Below are 13,345 nucleotides of genomic sequence, written 5' to 3'. Positions count from 1 at the left end.
CTAATTATTTTTGGGTGGTTAAATTTACAACACTGTTGTGTTGGTGTTCAAGTAGTCAAGTCAAGTCAAGTATTTATTTATTGTCATTGTCAAAGAACAATGAAATTGCGTTTGGGGCTTCCGTACAACCCGTAAAAAAATAAATAAAATAAAATTTAAAAAAAACACCCCTTAAAACCCAAGTGTAAATATTTAACCCAGTGTGACTTCAGTGCAATGAGACAATCCTTAGCAACAACATGAGAACAAGACAGGTAATGTTCATAGGACATTCAGACAAAGACCTGAGAAACATGACAAAATGCAACAATGCAACCCGTTCAATATTATTGTACTGTGAGATATGATGGTTGTCTATTTAAGAAAGAGGGGGGGGGGGGGGAGAGAATAAAGATATAATGCACCAATGCAGACCAGTTCATTGCTATTAAGAAGTTGGATATGGTTATTGTCCGTGAGAGGGGGGCAGAGAGGGGAGGGGGGCAGAGAGTTCAGGAGCCTCACAGCCTGTGGATACAGGCTGTTGGCCAGTCTGGATGTTCTGGCCTGTATAGACCTGTACCTTCTCCCTGAGGGCAGCAGATGGAAAAGGTGGCGCGCAGGGTGATGTTGGTCCCGCAGGATACAGTGCACCCTCCTCAGACAGCGAGTGGGGAAGATATTACTGATCTCTGGCAGACTTGTTCCAATAATTCTGCCAGCTTCTTTCACCACCCGCTGGAGTGCTTGCTGATCGGCCTTGGTGCAGCTGGGGAACCACACTAGAAATCCATACGTCAGAACGCTGCTGATGGCACAGTTATAGAAGTTCAACATCAGAGGTCTGGGAATGTGTGCGCTCCGCAGTCTCCTCAGGTAGTAGAGGCGCTGTTGGGCCTTACGTACAACTGAGGTGATATGGTTGCCCCAGGACAGGTCCTCGGTCACAGTTACCCCCAAGAATTTAAAACTGCTCACCCTCTCCACCGCCTCACTGCCAATGAAGAGAGGCAGATGGTTGTTATGACCCTTCCTCCGGAAATCTACAATGATCTCCTTGGTCTTTTTGGTGTTTAAGACCAAGTTATTGTCGTGGCACCATGACTCTTCACCATGACTCTTCATTAAAATATGTTCAGAATTTGGCCAGTTCACAATGATTCACAATGATTCAGCTCAAAAATCACAGTACACTGCTCTCCCCTAAATAAGCTCCCTTTACAGGTTACAAGTACCCATACTGGTGTCAATGTCAGCAATACTGCTCTTAATTTACTTGGTATTGGATCGATATCAAAGTTTGCAGTATCACACCGCACAAACACTAACTAGAGATTCTGCATATAGCAGGGGTGTCAAACGCATGGTCCACCTCTTTACCTCGTGTGTGTATTTGTACAGGTATATAATGACTTTAATATATTCCTTTTGGGTTTTTTCTTTTCTTTTCTTTCTTTCGTTCTTTTTTGTCTGCTTTGTTATGTTTTATGCTTTTCTTGATAATGAATAAAAACAGTTTAAATAAATGTCATACAAACCACAAGTAAAAAAATAATAATAATAATAATAATTCATGTTAGTATAAGAAGTACCGTAGGGAATCATCTCATGTTACTGCATTCACTGTGATACGAAGGTCACTTAACACATGCTTGAGGACACCCTCCAGTTTGTTGGCTTTGTACCATCTCACAGTTGGTTTTCATGAATTATTATTCACCGAATAAAGAAGTAAGAAGTATAAAATAAAATAAAACGCGTGGTCCACGATATCCGGCCCATTCGAAAATTTCACATGTCAGTTAATAATGGCCTGTGTGGGAACTGAATCTTCAGCCCTGCTGAGAATCCATGCAGGCAGGTGTGGCAGACCATGCAGCAGAGACTGGGATCAAACCATTATGTGAAAGAAAGGAGGGCAGATGTTCCAAAGACAACAAGTGTAGTGGTACAGCCCAGGAGAGCCCAAGCATGTCAGGAAAAGGTGAAGAAATGAGTCAAAATGTAAAATGAGCAGCATCTGGCTGCATTTCAGTTATTTGGGTGTCTGAGTCCATAAATGAGCCTCACAGGCCTGAATGTGCGCTTGAAGCCATTTATAATTCTTAGCTTGTTTGATCTGCTGCTCACCGCAAACAAGCACAAGCAGAAATTGTGGACTTTCAACTGAATTTTTGTAAGTTTACAGTTGTTCCTCCTGATAAAAAACCTCCCTTATGGCCGTTCATACTATAAAGATGAGCCAGTTGAACCCCAACGCCCCGGCACCAGGGGCGAGAGGAAGAACGTGGTTTGACAGGATGTACAGCCAGATCTGTTATTCAAGTATACCCATGTTTGGGCGTTGTCTCGTTGTTACCCCTCTGGTGAACCTGTTTTTATTAACGATTTATTATCAGTTTTATTAACACCAAAATAGCTAAAACTGTTTAACAACCCCCTTAACTACTTAACTTCGGGTTTAACTGACTTGTTATCCCAGACGTGGGGGATTCCAAACTTTGTGATTCATTTTGCAATTAATGGAGTTTTCAATTATTAACATGAGTTCAGGCAGAGTAGATTTGTTTGTTTTCACTCTTTTATTTTAAGTAAACATAAACCCAAAACTCGTGTAGAAACTCCAGAGAGCCCAGAGTCTACAGAGAAACTGGAAGATGATAACCTATGACAAAAACCTGATCTTAAAAGCTCTTCCTCTGTACTAACAAGCATTGTTAAGTGCCTGCAGAATGGGCTGCCTTGCACATCAATCTTTAGACTGGTGAGTCACAAACACTGTCTCATGCATCCTCCAGGTCTTCACTTGAAGAGCTGCCATGGTGCCATGGTCGTCCAGTCCTCCTGTGGGCCTCTGCCATTTCTCTTTGTCTGTCTTTTCTTTCTGTCACTGTCCTTCTCTGTTTGTATGCCGGTTGATCTCTGTGTGTGTGTGTGTGTGTGTGTGTGTGTGTGTGTGTGTGTGTGTGTGTGTGTGTGTGTGTGTGTGTGTGTGTGTGTGTGTGTGTGTGTGTCTACTTACAGATCTGAAACTCAGGGCTCACTGATGGACTTGTGGATTTTGTAAATAAATTCTGAATCGAGACCTGCTTGAGGACTTTTTTTATGGCTCAACTTTTACTTGCACTGTAAATAAAATCACTGAACTTGCACTCCTGAGTCTTGTGTTTGAGTCCCTCCAGACTGATCGGTCAGAGCAGCCAGCATCAGTTCACCTGCCTCTACACCCCTTTCTTATATGATGCTGAGTTAAAGCTGAGCACAATGTGTGTATAAGAAAACTGGAAAAGGTCTAAATGTAATGAGAGACATGAAAATGGAAATTCTTGACAAGCTGGCACAAGAGATATTTTCCTAAAAGGCTAAACTGACAGACATGAAATAGAAACAGTCTGCCTTTGAACTTGTCACTAAACATCCCTGCCTTAGGGAGCCTACAGGATATGATCACTGGACAACCAGCATAAATACAAACTGGGAAACTACCAATCAAAGCTGCTCCAAGCTGGCTATAATGAGGTCTGTGTAAAACAGAAAAAGGCTGAGGGATGAAGATGCAGATAAAGGAAAATTTCCAACCTGAAATAAATGATCGTGAAGTATTGAAAGGCCAACGATGCATCTTGATTGGTGCAATGAAAGAAAGAGGCAAAGGTATTTCATCAGATAAAAGATGGCTCTCACGTTCCCCCTCAGGAGGAAGGAGATTGTCGAGATGGAGAGAGCAGTCTCTGAAATCCAGGAGACATGTCCTGCTCTGTCCCCTGAAGAGCAGGCGAGACAGATTTTTGCATTTCATGCTCATCATTTCATTAATGTTGATTAAGTTGTTTATTATCATTGGAGAGAATATTCCAATTAGTCATTAAATATTTTTATGCTTTTTGTTTTACGGATTTGTATTCCTCCTGTGTCAGGACCTGCTGGGACATGTGTAACGTCTCTCCACTAGTACCAACTCGACTTGACTCTGCTCAGTTTCCTTCATTTTCCATGATAACTGAGTACCACCACGATAGGCGTGGTGTCATTATAGCAGCTAAAAGCCCCACGACACAAACATAACACAACAATGGAGGGCGTAGAGTCGATGGTACAGCTGCTGCTCCGTCTATGGTTTTTTGTCAGTCACAGGGACTTTGTTGTTGGTTTATGTGTAGTTATTTGACTATGTGGTGGTTTTGACTTTTGTGAAGGAGTCCCTCTCATGACTCATGACTATTTTCCTCCACTGCTGAAACGGTAATGTGCCAGACAGAGGGCCTGTGGTCAACACATGAAGGACCTCTTGGATAGTCTCGATTAAGACCAAATGACGTTGGTAAACGATCTGTGTCCACTACAAAGACCTCAGCAGGTCTGAGCTCATGTATAAACTCATATTTAGTTAATCGTGCTATAGTTAGCGTTAGTTCTGTTGTACTTTGAGCATAAAGCAACAATGTCATTCATCTGAAACTGTGTCTCTGACTATCTGATGATAGTCTGTCTTCTGTTCCCTGATTTAAACCAACTCTCTTTAAATACTAAAAGCTGGGGGTGGCTGTAGCTCAGGCGGTAGAGCAGGTCATCCACTGATCAGAAGGTTGGTGGTTCAATTCCTGGCTTCCTCTAGTCTGCATGCCAAATATCCTCGGGCAAGATATTAACCCCAAATTGCTCTCCGATGCATCCATCGGAGTATGTATGTGAATGTTAGCTATGAAGCACTTAGAAAGATGTGCTTGTGCGAATGGGTGAATGCACAAGTTGTGTAAAGCGCTTTGAGTGCTCAGATGAGTAGAAAGAAGCGCTATATAAGAACCAGTCCATTTACCAGTTAAACAGTTTAGTGGCGGTTCGAGTATTTAACTGTTGTTAGACAATTAACTGAAAAAGAAAAACAATAGCAAAAAATGAATTCAGTCTTCTACTTGTCCAGGATTATTTGAGTAAAGATTACATTAATAATATACCGCAGTAATTAACATGGGCACTCAGCTACAGTTACAGTAAGGTGCTTTAGCATAATAACAGAAGGAAAATAATCAAAGCATTAAGACGTCTGTGTAAACGTACATATTCAGAGATACGGTCGATCTCTTCAGGTACTGCAGATGCACAGGGCGCCTCACATATTGCACTGCTTGCCACTGCCTTCCTAATGTACCCCCCCCCCCCCGCCCCACCATCCCACTGCCCATTCAGTGGCAAACGATGATGCTGTTATCAACATTAAGGGCTGAGAGTGCATTCCTCTTCCTAGGAACATTATCTGAGCCTCTACTGCAGACAGCCAGAGAAAGGAAAGACTGATTGCAGCAAAGAGGGAGAAAACTCCTCTTTTTGATGCCATATCAACTTGGCACTACTTATCACTCCCATTTGCTGCTGGGCCAGACTATTACCAGAGTGGCTTTATTCACATAGTTCCGACACTCAGTTAGTCTCCCACACCCACTTGCTCTGTAGAGCTCAGCACCAGAGACCCACAACAACAGACAGAGCAGGAAAATGCAGACGAGTTGGCCCACATCAACAGATCAAAGCTCACACCTCGCTCGTGTCTGAGGTAGCGATTGTTTGTGTGGTACATCAGATACACACTATTCATGTTTTTATTTCTGTCACAGTGTGAATACTGAACTGACACAGACCTGACTCCTCATTTATTTTGTACAGAGCAATGAGCAGCTGTATAACTGCTTCACCACACAGGTATCCAGTCATTCAGTGATATGACATCCAGTCCTGAAACAACAGATTCAGATGTAGCCCAGAAATGTTAAAGCTGAGTTTTACAAACCAGGTAACATCCGTTTTTCTTTTTTACATGACTATATATGTATGTTTGATCGATTTCAGTGGGTTTGTTAGCACCCTTCTCCTTCCATACAGCTGGGTAAGGCTCCAACACCTCCACTGCCCAGAACTGGAGTGAATGAATGAATTATTAGGATTTTATTGAATTGTTGTGATCTTGTCGATTATCTATTAACCCTTTCACGCACCGTGGTCACTACAGTTACAGCTGTTCAAACGCTGTTTCCTTGTGTTTGTGTCAGTGTTGATGGTGTACTTGCACATTAACCACTACATTGGACACTGATGGTTCACTCCACACCCTGCCACCCGCTGCTCGTTTAATGTAACTATAGGTGTGTGAGGTGTTTCATTGTAATTATTGTTATTTAACCCTGTCATGCATGAATTATGACAACCTCAATCAGGATTTTTTTCTTAAGTACTTTATTCCTCTTTATTCATCTTTTAATGCCTAAAGATGAATAAAAATACTTAAGAAAAAAATCCTGACGTCATAATTCATGCATGAAAGGGTTCAGCTACACTGCTCAGAAATTAAAGTAACGCTTCATAAATACAAGGATCTCAGTGGGGAAAAATCATTATGGACATGTTTACTGGGTAATGTATGCCACAGTATTTGATGGAAAATGATCAACCTACAGAGGGCTGAATTCACAGACCAAAAATCAACATGTGGGCCAAAATGTCATCACAGCAACTCAAAATGGTCTCAGCAGTTTATGATGGTATGCAAAATCAAATTCTTCATCCTTTGGGAACTGCCCATATACTCCACACAAGGCCACACATTATTGTGCACCAGGAGGAACCAGCGTAGGTCTGTGCATCCCTCCTTGGAGATGCCTCACTGACCCATCACCAAACTGGTCATGCTAAATGATGTTACAGGCAGCATAACGTTATCCACGGGGTCTTCAGTCCCCTTCACGTCTGTGGCTTGTGCTCAGAGTGAACCTGCTGTCATCTGTGAAACACAGGGCCCCAGTGGAGGACCAAACAATTCTGGTCTTCTATGTCAAATGCAATCAGGTTCCACAGTACAGGCTCACTAGTAGATGTCGGGCCCTCCGGTCACCTTCATTGTTTGATCAGAGATATTCACACCAGTGGCCTGCTGGAGGTTATTTTGTAGAACACTGTTCCTCCTCACCCAGAGGAGCAGATACCAGTCCTGCTGATAGAGCTTCTGCTGGCCTGTCCAGCTCTCCTAGAGTATCTGCATATTTCCTGGAACCCTCTGTAGGGTCCAAGTACTGTCTCACAGTACCTGTGGTGACACTGACCCCATCCAAATACAAAAAACAAAAAGATGTCAGTGGCCTCCACCTGTGACACCATCTGTAAAACCCATTCCTGATTTGGGGGCTGTCTCACTGTGTCCCCTCTAGTGGGCCTGTTATTAATGTAATTTTCATGAATTGATTGTTCTTGTGTACATTATTTTAATGCCATCAACCCTTTGCTTTACAGGTCTCCCAAGTCTTGGCAGTTAGCAGACAAAAAAATAATCATTTCAGCTGACACGCACCAAAACCTTTTTGCATTTCTTGGGTGTTGTGGGGTCGGGGATGTCACCGAGAATGGCTCAGACCTCACAGAACTGCTTATATGGCTGTTAGTTACAGGATGTGTGTGAACTCTTCTTTTTTTGTTTCTCTGCATTTTGTAAAAATCGTTAGTAGATATACTTTAACCTTAACTCCGTGGGCCATGATTACAAAGGCTTCACATCAGTTAAAACAGAGGAAATCATGTGAAATCTGTGGTTATGATGGACTTTGTGCCTTGGTTTTATCAAACTCTGGCTGATGTAATTGGGTCCTCCTTTGGGTCTGGGTTGTGGTGGACAGGTGAGTCTCGATACAGCCTTTCACGACTCAGAGACTGGACCATGAATGCATCATCACAGAAACAGAAGAATTTATCACCATCAGATGAAAACACTGACAGTGGAGGCTCATCAAACCCCCAGCATACATGAGTTTCTCACTTCATCTCTAATTCAGAAACCACACATGTATCCATCTCCTTCCTTCGCCCTTTCTGGATTTTCCCGACCTTTTCACTGTGTTGCAGCAGTTAAATGACATTGTTCCAGGCTTTTTGTCGAGAACAACACCCCTCATTTCAGATGGATGATGGTCCATATTCATCCTGTGGTGTATGATTTCTTATCTTTGTCGGCAGGCAGTGGTATAAACTCACCAGGCACCAGAGGACCATCTATTTGCACTACAGCTCAGGGGAAGAGGTCAGTGTGAGGGCATCCCAGGAAACAATAACACAGAGCAAATGATGACACAATACAATAGAGTCCTCTGAAAATGGCTGAATTGTCATCAGGGCTATCATATGTTGGGAAATATTGTGACAGAGATACGGAAAACAAGTACTCCCCCTAGTGTTGAGACACGGGTGGTCTTTACAAACCTCATGTTCCACCTTCAGCAGCATGATGATGCAGTGGACTAACACTGTTACCTCACAGGGTTCTGAGTGTCCAACCACCTTTCTGTGTGGAGTTTGCATTTTTATGCTGTTTCATTAAAACTAGATTCTTAAAGAGTCTGAAGAATCTATTTTAGGATAACCGCTGATTGTAAACTGGCCCTGTGTGGTGTTCTCTCTCTCTCCCCAGTACCCCTGTGTTAGACTCTATCTGCTACATATCTATAATGGACAATTACAAATAGGGAACTAAATCATTTTGTTCACCACACACTAACAGAACAGCTTCACTGAACCATTGACTCTTCCTGGAACCAAGTCTCTGGAAGTCTACTACAAAATGTATTCCTTTGTTTGCTGTTGTGATGATGAAGCTGAGTGTTGTCTAATATGTCGGTGCAAAAGCTCACATATGCATATTTACACTACCAGTCTAAGGTTTGGACACAGCTTCTCATTTAATGGTTTTTGAGGTCGTCACCTGAAAAGGTTTCCAACAGTCTTGAAGGAGTTCAGAGATGCTGAGCTCTTGTTGTTCCTCCATCTCATCCCAAACCATCTCCACTGGGTTTAGGTCAGGTGACTGGAGGCCAGACCATCAGGTGCAGCACTCCATCTCTCCTTCTTGGTCACAGAGCCCTCACACAGCCTGGAGGTGTGTTCGGGGCCATTGTCCTGCTGAAGAATAAATGATGGGATGTGGCTGCAGGATGCTGTGGGAGCCATGCTGCTTCAGTCTGCCTTCAATTTTGAATAAATCCCCAACAGTGTCAGCAGCAAAGCCCCCCCACACCATCACACCTCCTGCTCCAGGCTTCACAGTGCATGTAGAGACCATCGTTCACCATCGCACAAAGACACAACAGGTGGAACCAAAGATCTCAGCTGTGGACTCATCAGACCAAAGCACAGATGGTCTAATTCCTCGTGTTTCTTGGCCCAAACAAATCTCTTCTTGTTGCTTTTCCTCAGTCGTGTTTCTCAGCAGCTATTTGACCATAAAGGCCTGATTCACACAGTCTCCTCTGAACATGTACAGATGTGTCTGCTACTGGAGCTGTGTGGCATCTATCTGGGCTCTGATCTGAGGCTGGTGACTCAGATGAATGTATCCTCAGCAGCAGACGGACTCTTGGTCTTCCTTTCCTGGGGCGTCCTCATGTCAGACAGTTTCATCGTAGTCTTGATGTTTTTGCGACTGCACTTGGGGCCAAAGCTTTAGCAGTGTTGCAGACTGACTGACCTTCAGTCCTTACAGTAATGATGGGCTGTTGTTTCTCTTTACTTAGCTGATTGGTTCTCGCCATAATATGAACTCTATCAGTTGTCAAACAGAGCTGTGAGCTGTGCACCAACCTGACCGCTGCACAACACAACTGATGGTCCCAACCCCATTAAGAAGGCAAGAAACTCCACAACTGCACCCTGACAGGCTCACCTGTGAGATTTCAGGTGGCCACATCATGAAGCTCAATGACAGAAGGCCGAGGGTTTGCAGCGCTGTCAACAAGGCAAAGGGCGGCTACTGTCAGGAATCTAAACTATAAAACATATTTAGAGTTATTTATCAATTTTCTCTTTGCTACATAATTCCAAATATTTGATGTCTTCAGTTTGTATCTATAACGTGGAATAAAAACAGAAGCACCGAACATTACAACCTCTGAGATGGGGACTTTGGTTTGGGTGAAAAAGAAATGGTTGGACACAAAACTGGATGCAAAACAAGAATAGCTTGAAAAAAACCTAGAAAAAAAATGTGGAGGACAATGGCCGTCAGCCCAAGATGAGAGACTTGTAGAAATTACTGGGCAATCATCCATAACTGGAATATAACCCAGACATGAGGGTTAAAGTGATGACATCCTGCTAGGACTTTTAATTTGTAGTTGGAACGTTTTATATACCCTTCCTGTCTGTTAGATCAATGTGAATTAACAGTAAGGGCTTAATTGCAAGTTTACTAGACCTGGAGAGGCGTGGCTGCAGTAAACGCATGCGGATGGTGAGTTTGGAGAGTCACCACTTTCAGATTTTATGTTCTTTAGGGTACCAGCTGCTCTAGCTCAGCTTATTAAGTAAAAGCCTGGTGGTAGTGCTGTTGTTGCTTTTGACCTGGCTCTTTGAGTCTGAGAGTTTGTTTTGCTGGAATTTCCTTATATTCTTTTTTTAAATTGCCATTACAATCATAAAATACGATGTGTTTCTTTGTTGTTTGCTGTTGTTAACTGAAATATAAAATTTTAGGTTTCTGCAAATAAATACAGACACACTATTTATTCTGACCATATAGATATGAGCTTAGAAATATGAGGTTTTATTCAAGTAATTTTGTGCCAAATAAAGAAACGTTTCACGACCCTTCTAATTCCACATTTTTCAGTATCTGAGTGGAGAACAGTTCCTGTGTATGAACACTTGATGGTAGCAGCTGACCATGGATTTCATATTATACAGTTTCACACGGTATCACCAGATAAAACCATTTACCATAAAGCTGCCACACAAGCAAATAACATATATGACTAACACTGTTTGAGCCAGTATTTTGAGTTGTTATGGTTTGGTTTATTTTTGAATGATGGATTGTTCTTTGTGTGGAGTTTGCATGTTCTCCCCGTGTTTGCGTGGGTTCCCTCCGGGTACTCCGGCTTCCTCCCACCGTCCAAAGACATGCAGCTTGTGGGGATAGGTTAATTGGATAATCCAAATTGTCACTAGGTGTGAATGTGCGAGTGAATGTGAGTGTGAATGGTTGTCTGTCCTTGTGTGTTGGCCCTGCGACAGACTGGTGACCTGTCCAGGGTGGACCCTGCCTCTCGCCCTATGACAGCTGGGATAGGCTCCAGCGCCCCCCGCGACCCTGAAAAGGATAAGCAGAAGTGAATGGATGGATGGATTGTTCTTTATGTTTCTCTGGTGCTTTGTTGGGTTTTATGATGAATCTGTGTTTCAGTTATTTTGGTGTGTTTTTGCATTATGGATTGTTTTCTTATTCTCTTGTAGTGCTTGTGGTGGTGGTGATGATAATGATAGATTATTATCAGTTTCTTGTTTCTGTTTATCAGTGTTTAAGGATTTGTTGTTTCATGTATTGTTTGAGTTGCTTGTGTTATATTCTGTCTGTCTGCGTCTTTGTTTAGTGGGTTCTTGTTTCCTGTTTTATTGTGAAGGTCTGTGTCTCATGTGAGTGTGTTTGGTTCGACTGTGCCCCTGTCTCGTTAGTCCAATTTCTCCCAGCTGTGTCTCCCTCCTGTTTCTCATTCCCCGATTACCTCCCTGTGTATATAAGCCGTGTGTTCGTGTGCTCCCTGTTGTGTCGTACCTTTGGATTATGCCTGTGTGTTTTTGTGTTCAGTACCATTGCTCAGTTTTTGTTTTCTGCCAGCAAATAAAGCTGAGGTTTTTTGGAGTTACAATTCAGTGTTCAAGTCCTGCGTTTGGATCCTCCTCTCCGCCTGCCCGCACACAGAGCGCTGACAAACTCCTGTTTTATATGTGCTTATACCCTACAGTGAGGAAAGACACTGTCATAGACACTGAAGTAAGAGTGTGTGTGTGTGTGTGTGTGTGTGTGTGTGTGTGTGTGTGTGTGTGTGTGTGAGAGACAATAAACAGCAAGATTCATAGATATCTCAATAGGTCAGAAGTCCTGCTTGTGTCTTTAATAGATTTGTGGCCTTAATCAAACCCAGCAGATAATAAATGAGACCAATCAATAACCACGTGCTTTGAACGCCGTTCCAGAACATAGTTGGGACATGTGCCATGTTTCCAAGACCGTGCATAACAGGGCATTGTGTGTCCTCATGTCCACACTTGACATGTTTATTACCTGAGTCAAATACTTTGAAAGATGAAACCATGTCTTACTCTCTCTTTTCATTTTGTTAATATTGAAGATTTTAAAAATACCTTAATCAAATTACAGCATGGTCTTCATGCAGTCAAACATGAAGATTTTCTGTAAGTCGTACAGTTTGTAAGTTTTTTGACTTGGTAAATTTATTCATCTAAATGTGTTTAGAAATTAAATATGAGAGCAAACCTGAGTTTAACACAAGCATGATGTCTGTTACATTCACAAGAACGTCAGGACTGAAGTCAGCAGAAAACCATTCAGCCAACATTAGATTCTTCTTCCTTTAGACATGTGTGCTTGTATTTTTCTCATAATTTGCTGGGTCTGAAATGCACCAGGATGTCATTTTTCTGATACATCGGCTACATAGGGGATGACAATGTTGTTGCATCTGTCCTTCTTATCCTCCCTCGCTGGTGTCTGGTCTTCTTTTCTGTGCCTCTTTGCTGACTTTAAGAACGCCCATTTAGGATAGCCGCACGTTTTGAGTGCTTCCTTTACATGTGTGTGTTCCTTCTTTTTTCCTTCAGGCTTAGAGGGAACATGTTCTGCCCGGTGGTGTAGGGTCCTGATTACTCCAAGTTTGTGTTCCAGAGGGTGATGGGAGTCAAAGAGGAGGTACTGGTCCGTGTGTGTGGGCTTCCGGTAAACTTCGATGTTGAGGTTGCCGTTCTCTTCAATGTGCACAGCGCAGTCCAGGAAAGGCAAACAGTTGTCCTTTGTGTCTTCCCTGGTGAACTTGATGTTTTTATCCACAGCGTTAATGTGCGCAGTGAAGGATTCCACTTCTTGTGTCTTGATTTTGACCCAGGTGTCGTCCACATATCTGTACCAGTGGCTGGGTACTCTTCCTTTGAAAGAGCCAAGAGCCTTCCTTTCCACTTCCTCCATGTAAAGGTTGCTACAATAGGTGACACGGGGAGCCCATGGCACAGCCATGTTTTTGTCTGTAGAAGCCTTTGTTGTATTTGAAGTATGTAGTGGTGAGGCAGAGGTCTAACAGTGTGCAGATCTGATCGGGTGTGAAGTTGGTCCTGTCCTCCAAGGAGCTGTCTTCTTGTAGTCGTTTTCTGACAGTCTCCACGGCCTCCGTGGTGGGTATGCAAGTGAAGAGAGAGACTACATCAAAGGACACCATGGTTTCATCTGGATCCAGGGGAAGTTTCTGGACCTTGTCGGTGAAGTCGGTGGAGTTCTTGATGTGGTGTGGGGTGTTCCCCACGAGAGGAGCACGGATGGTAGCAAGGT

This window comes from Aulonocara sp. 'chitande type north' Nkhata Bay, linkage group LG22 (assembly GCF_057382095.1).
Source record: "Aulonocara sp. 'chitande type north' Nkhata Bay isolate Kocher_YH1m ecotype deep benthic linkage group LG22, A_spYH_male_GT1.1, whole genome shotgun sequence".
In the NCBI taxonomy this organism is placed as follows: domain Eukaryota; kingdom Metazoa; phylum Chordata; class Actinopteri; order Cichliformes; family Cichlidae; genus Aulonocara; species Aulonocara sp. 'chitande type north' Nkhata Bay.
This window is presented reverse-complemented; position numbering follows the sequence as displayed.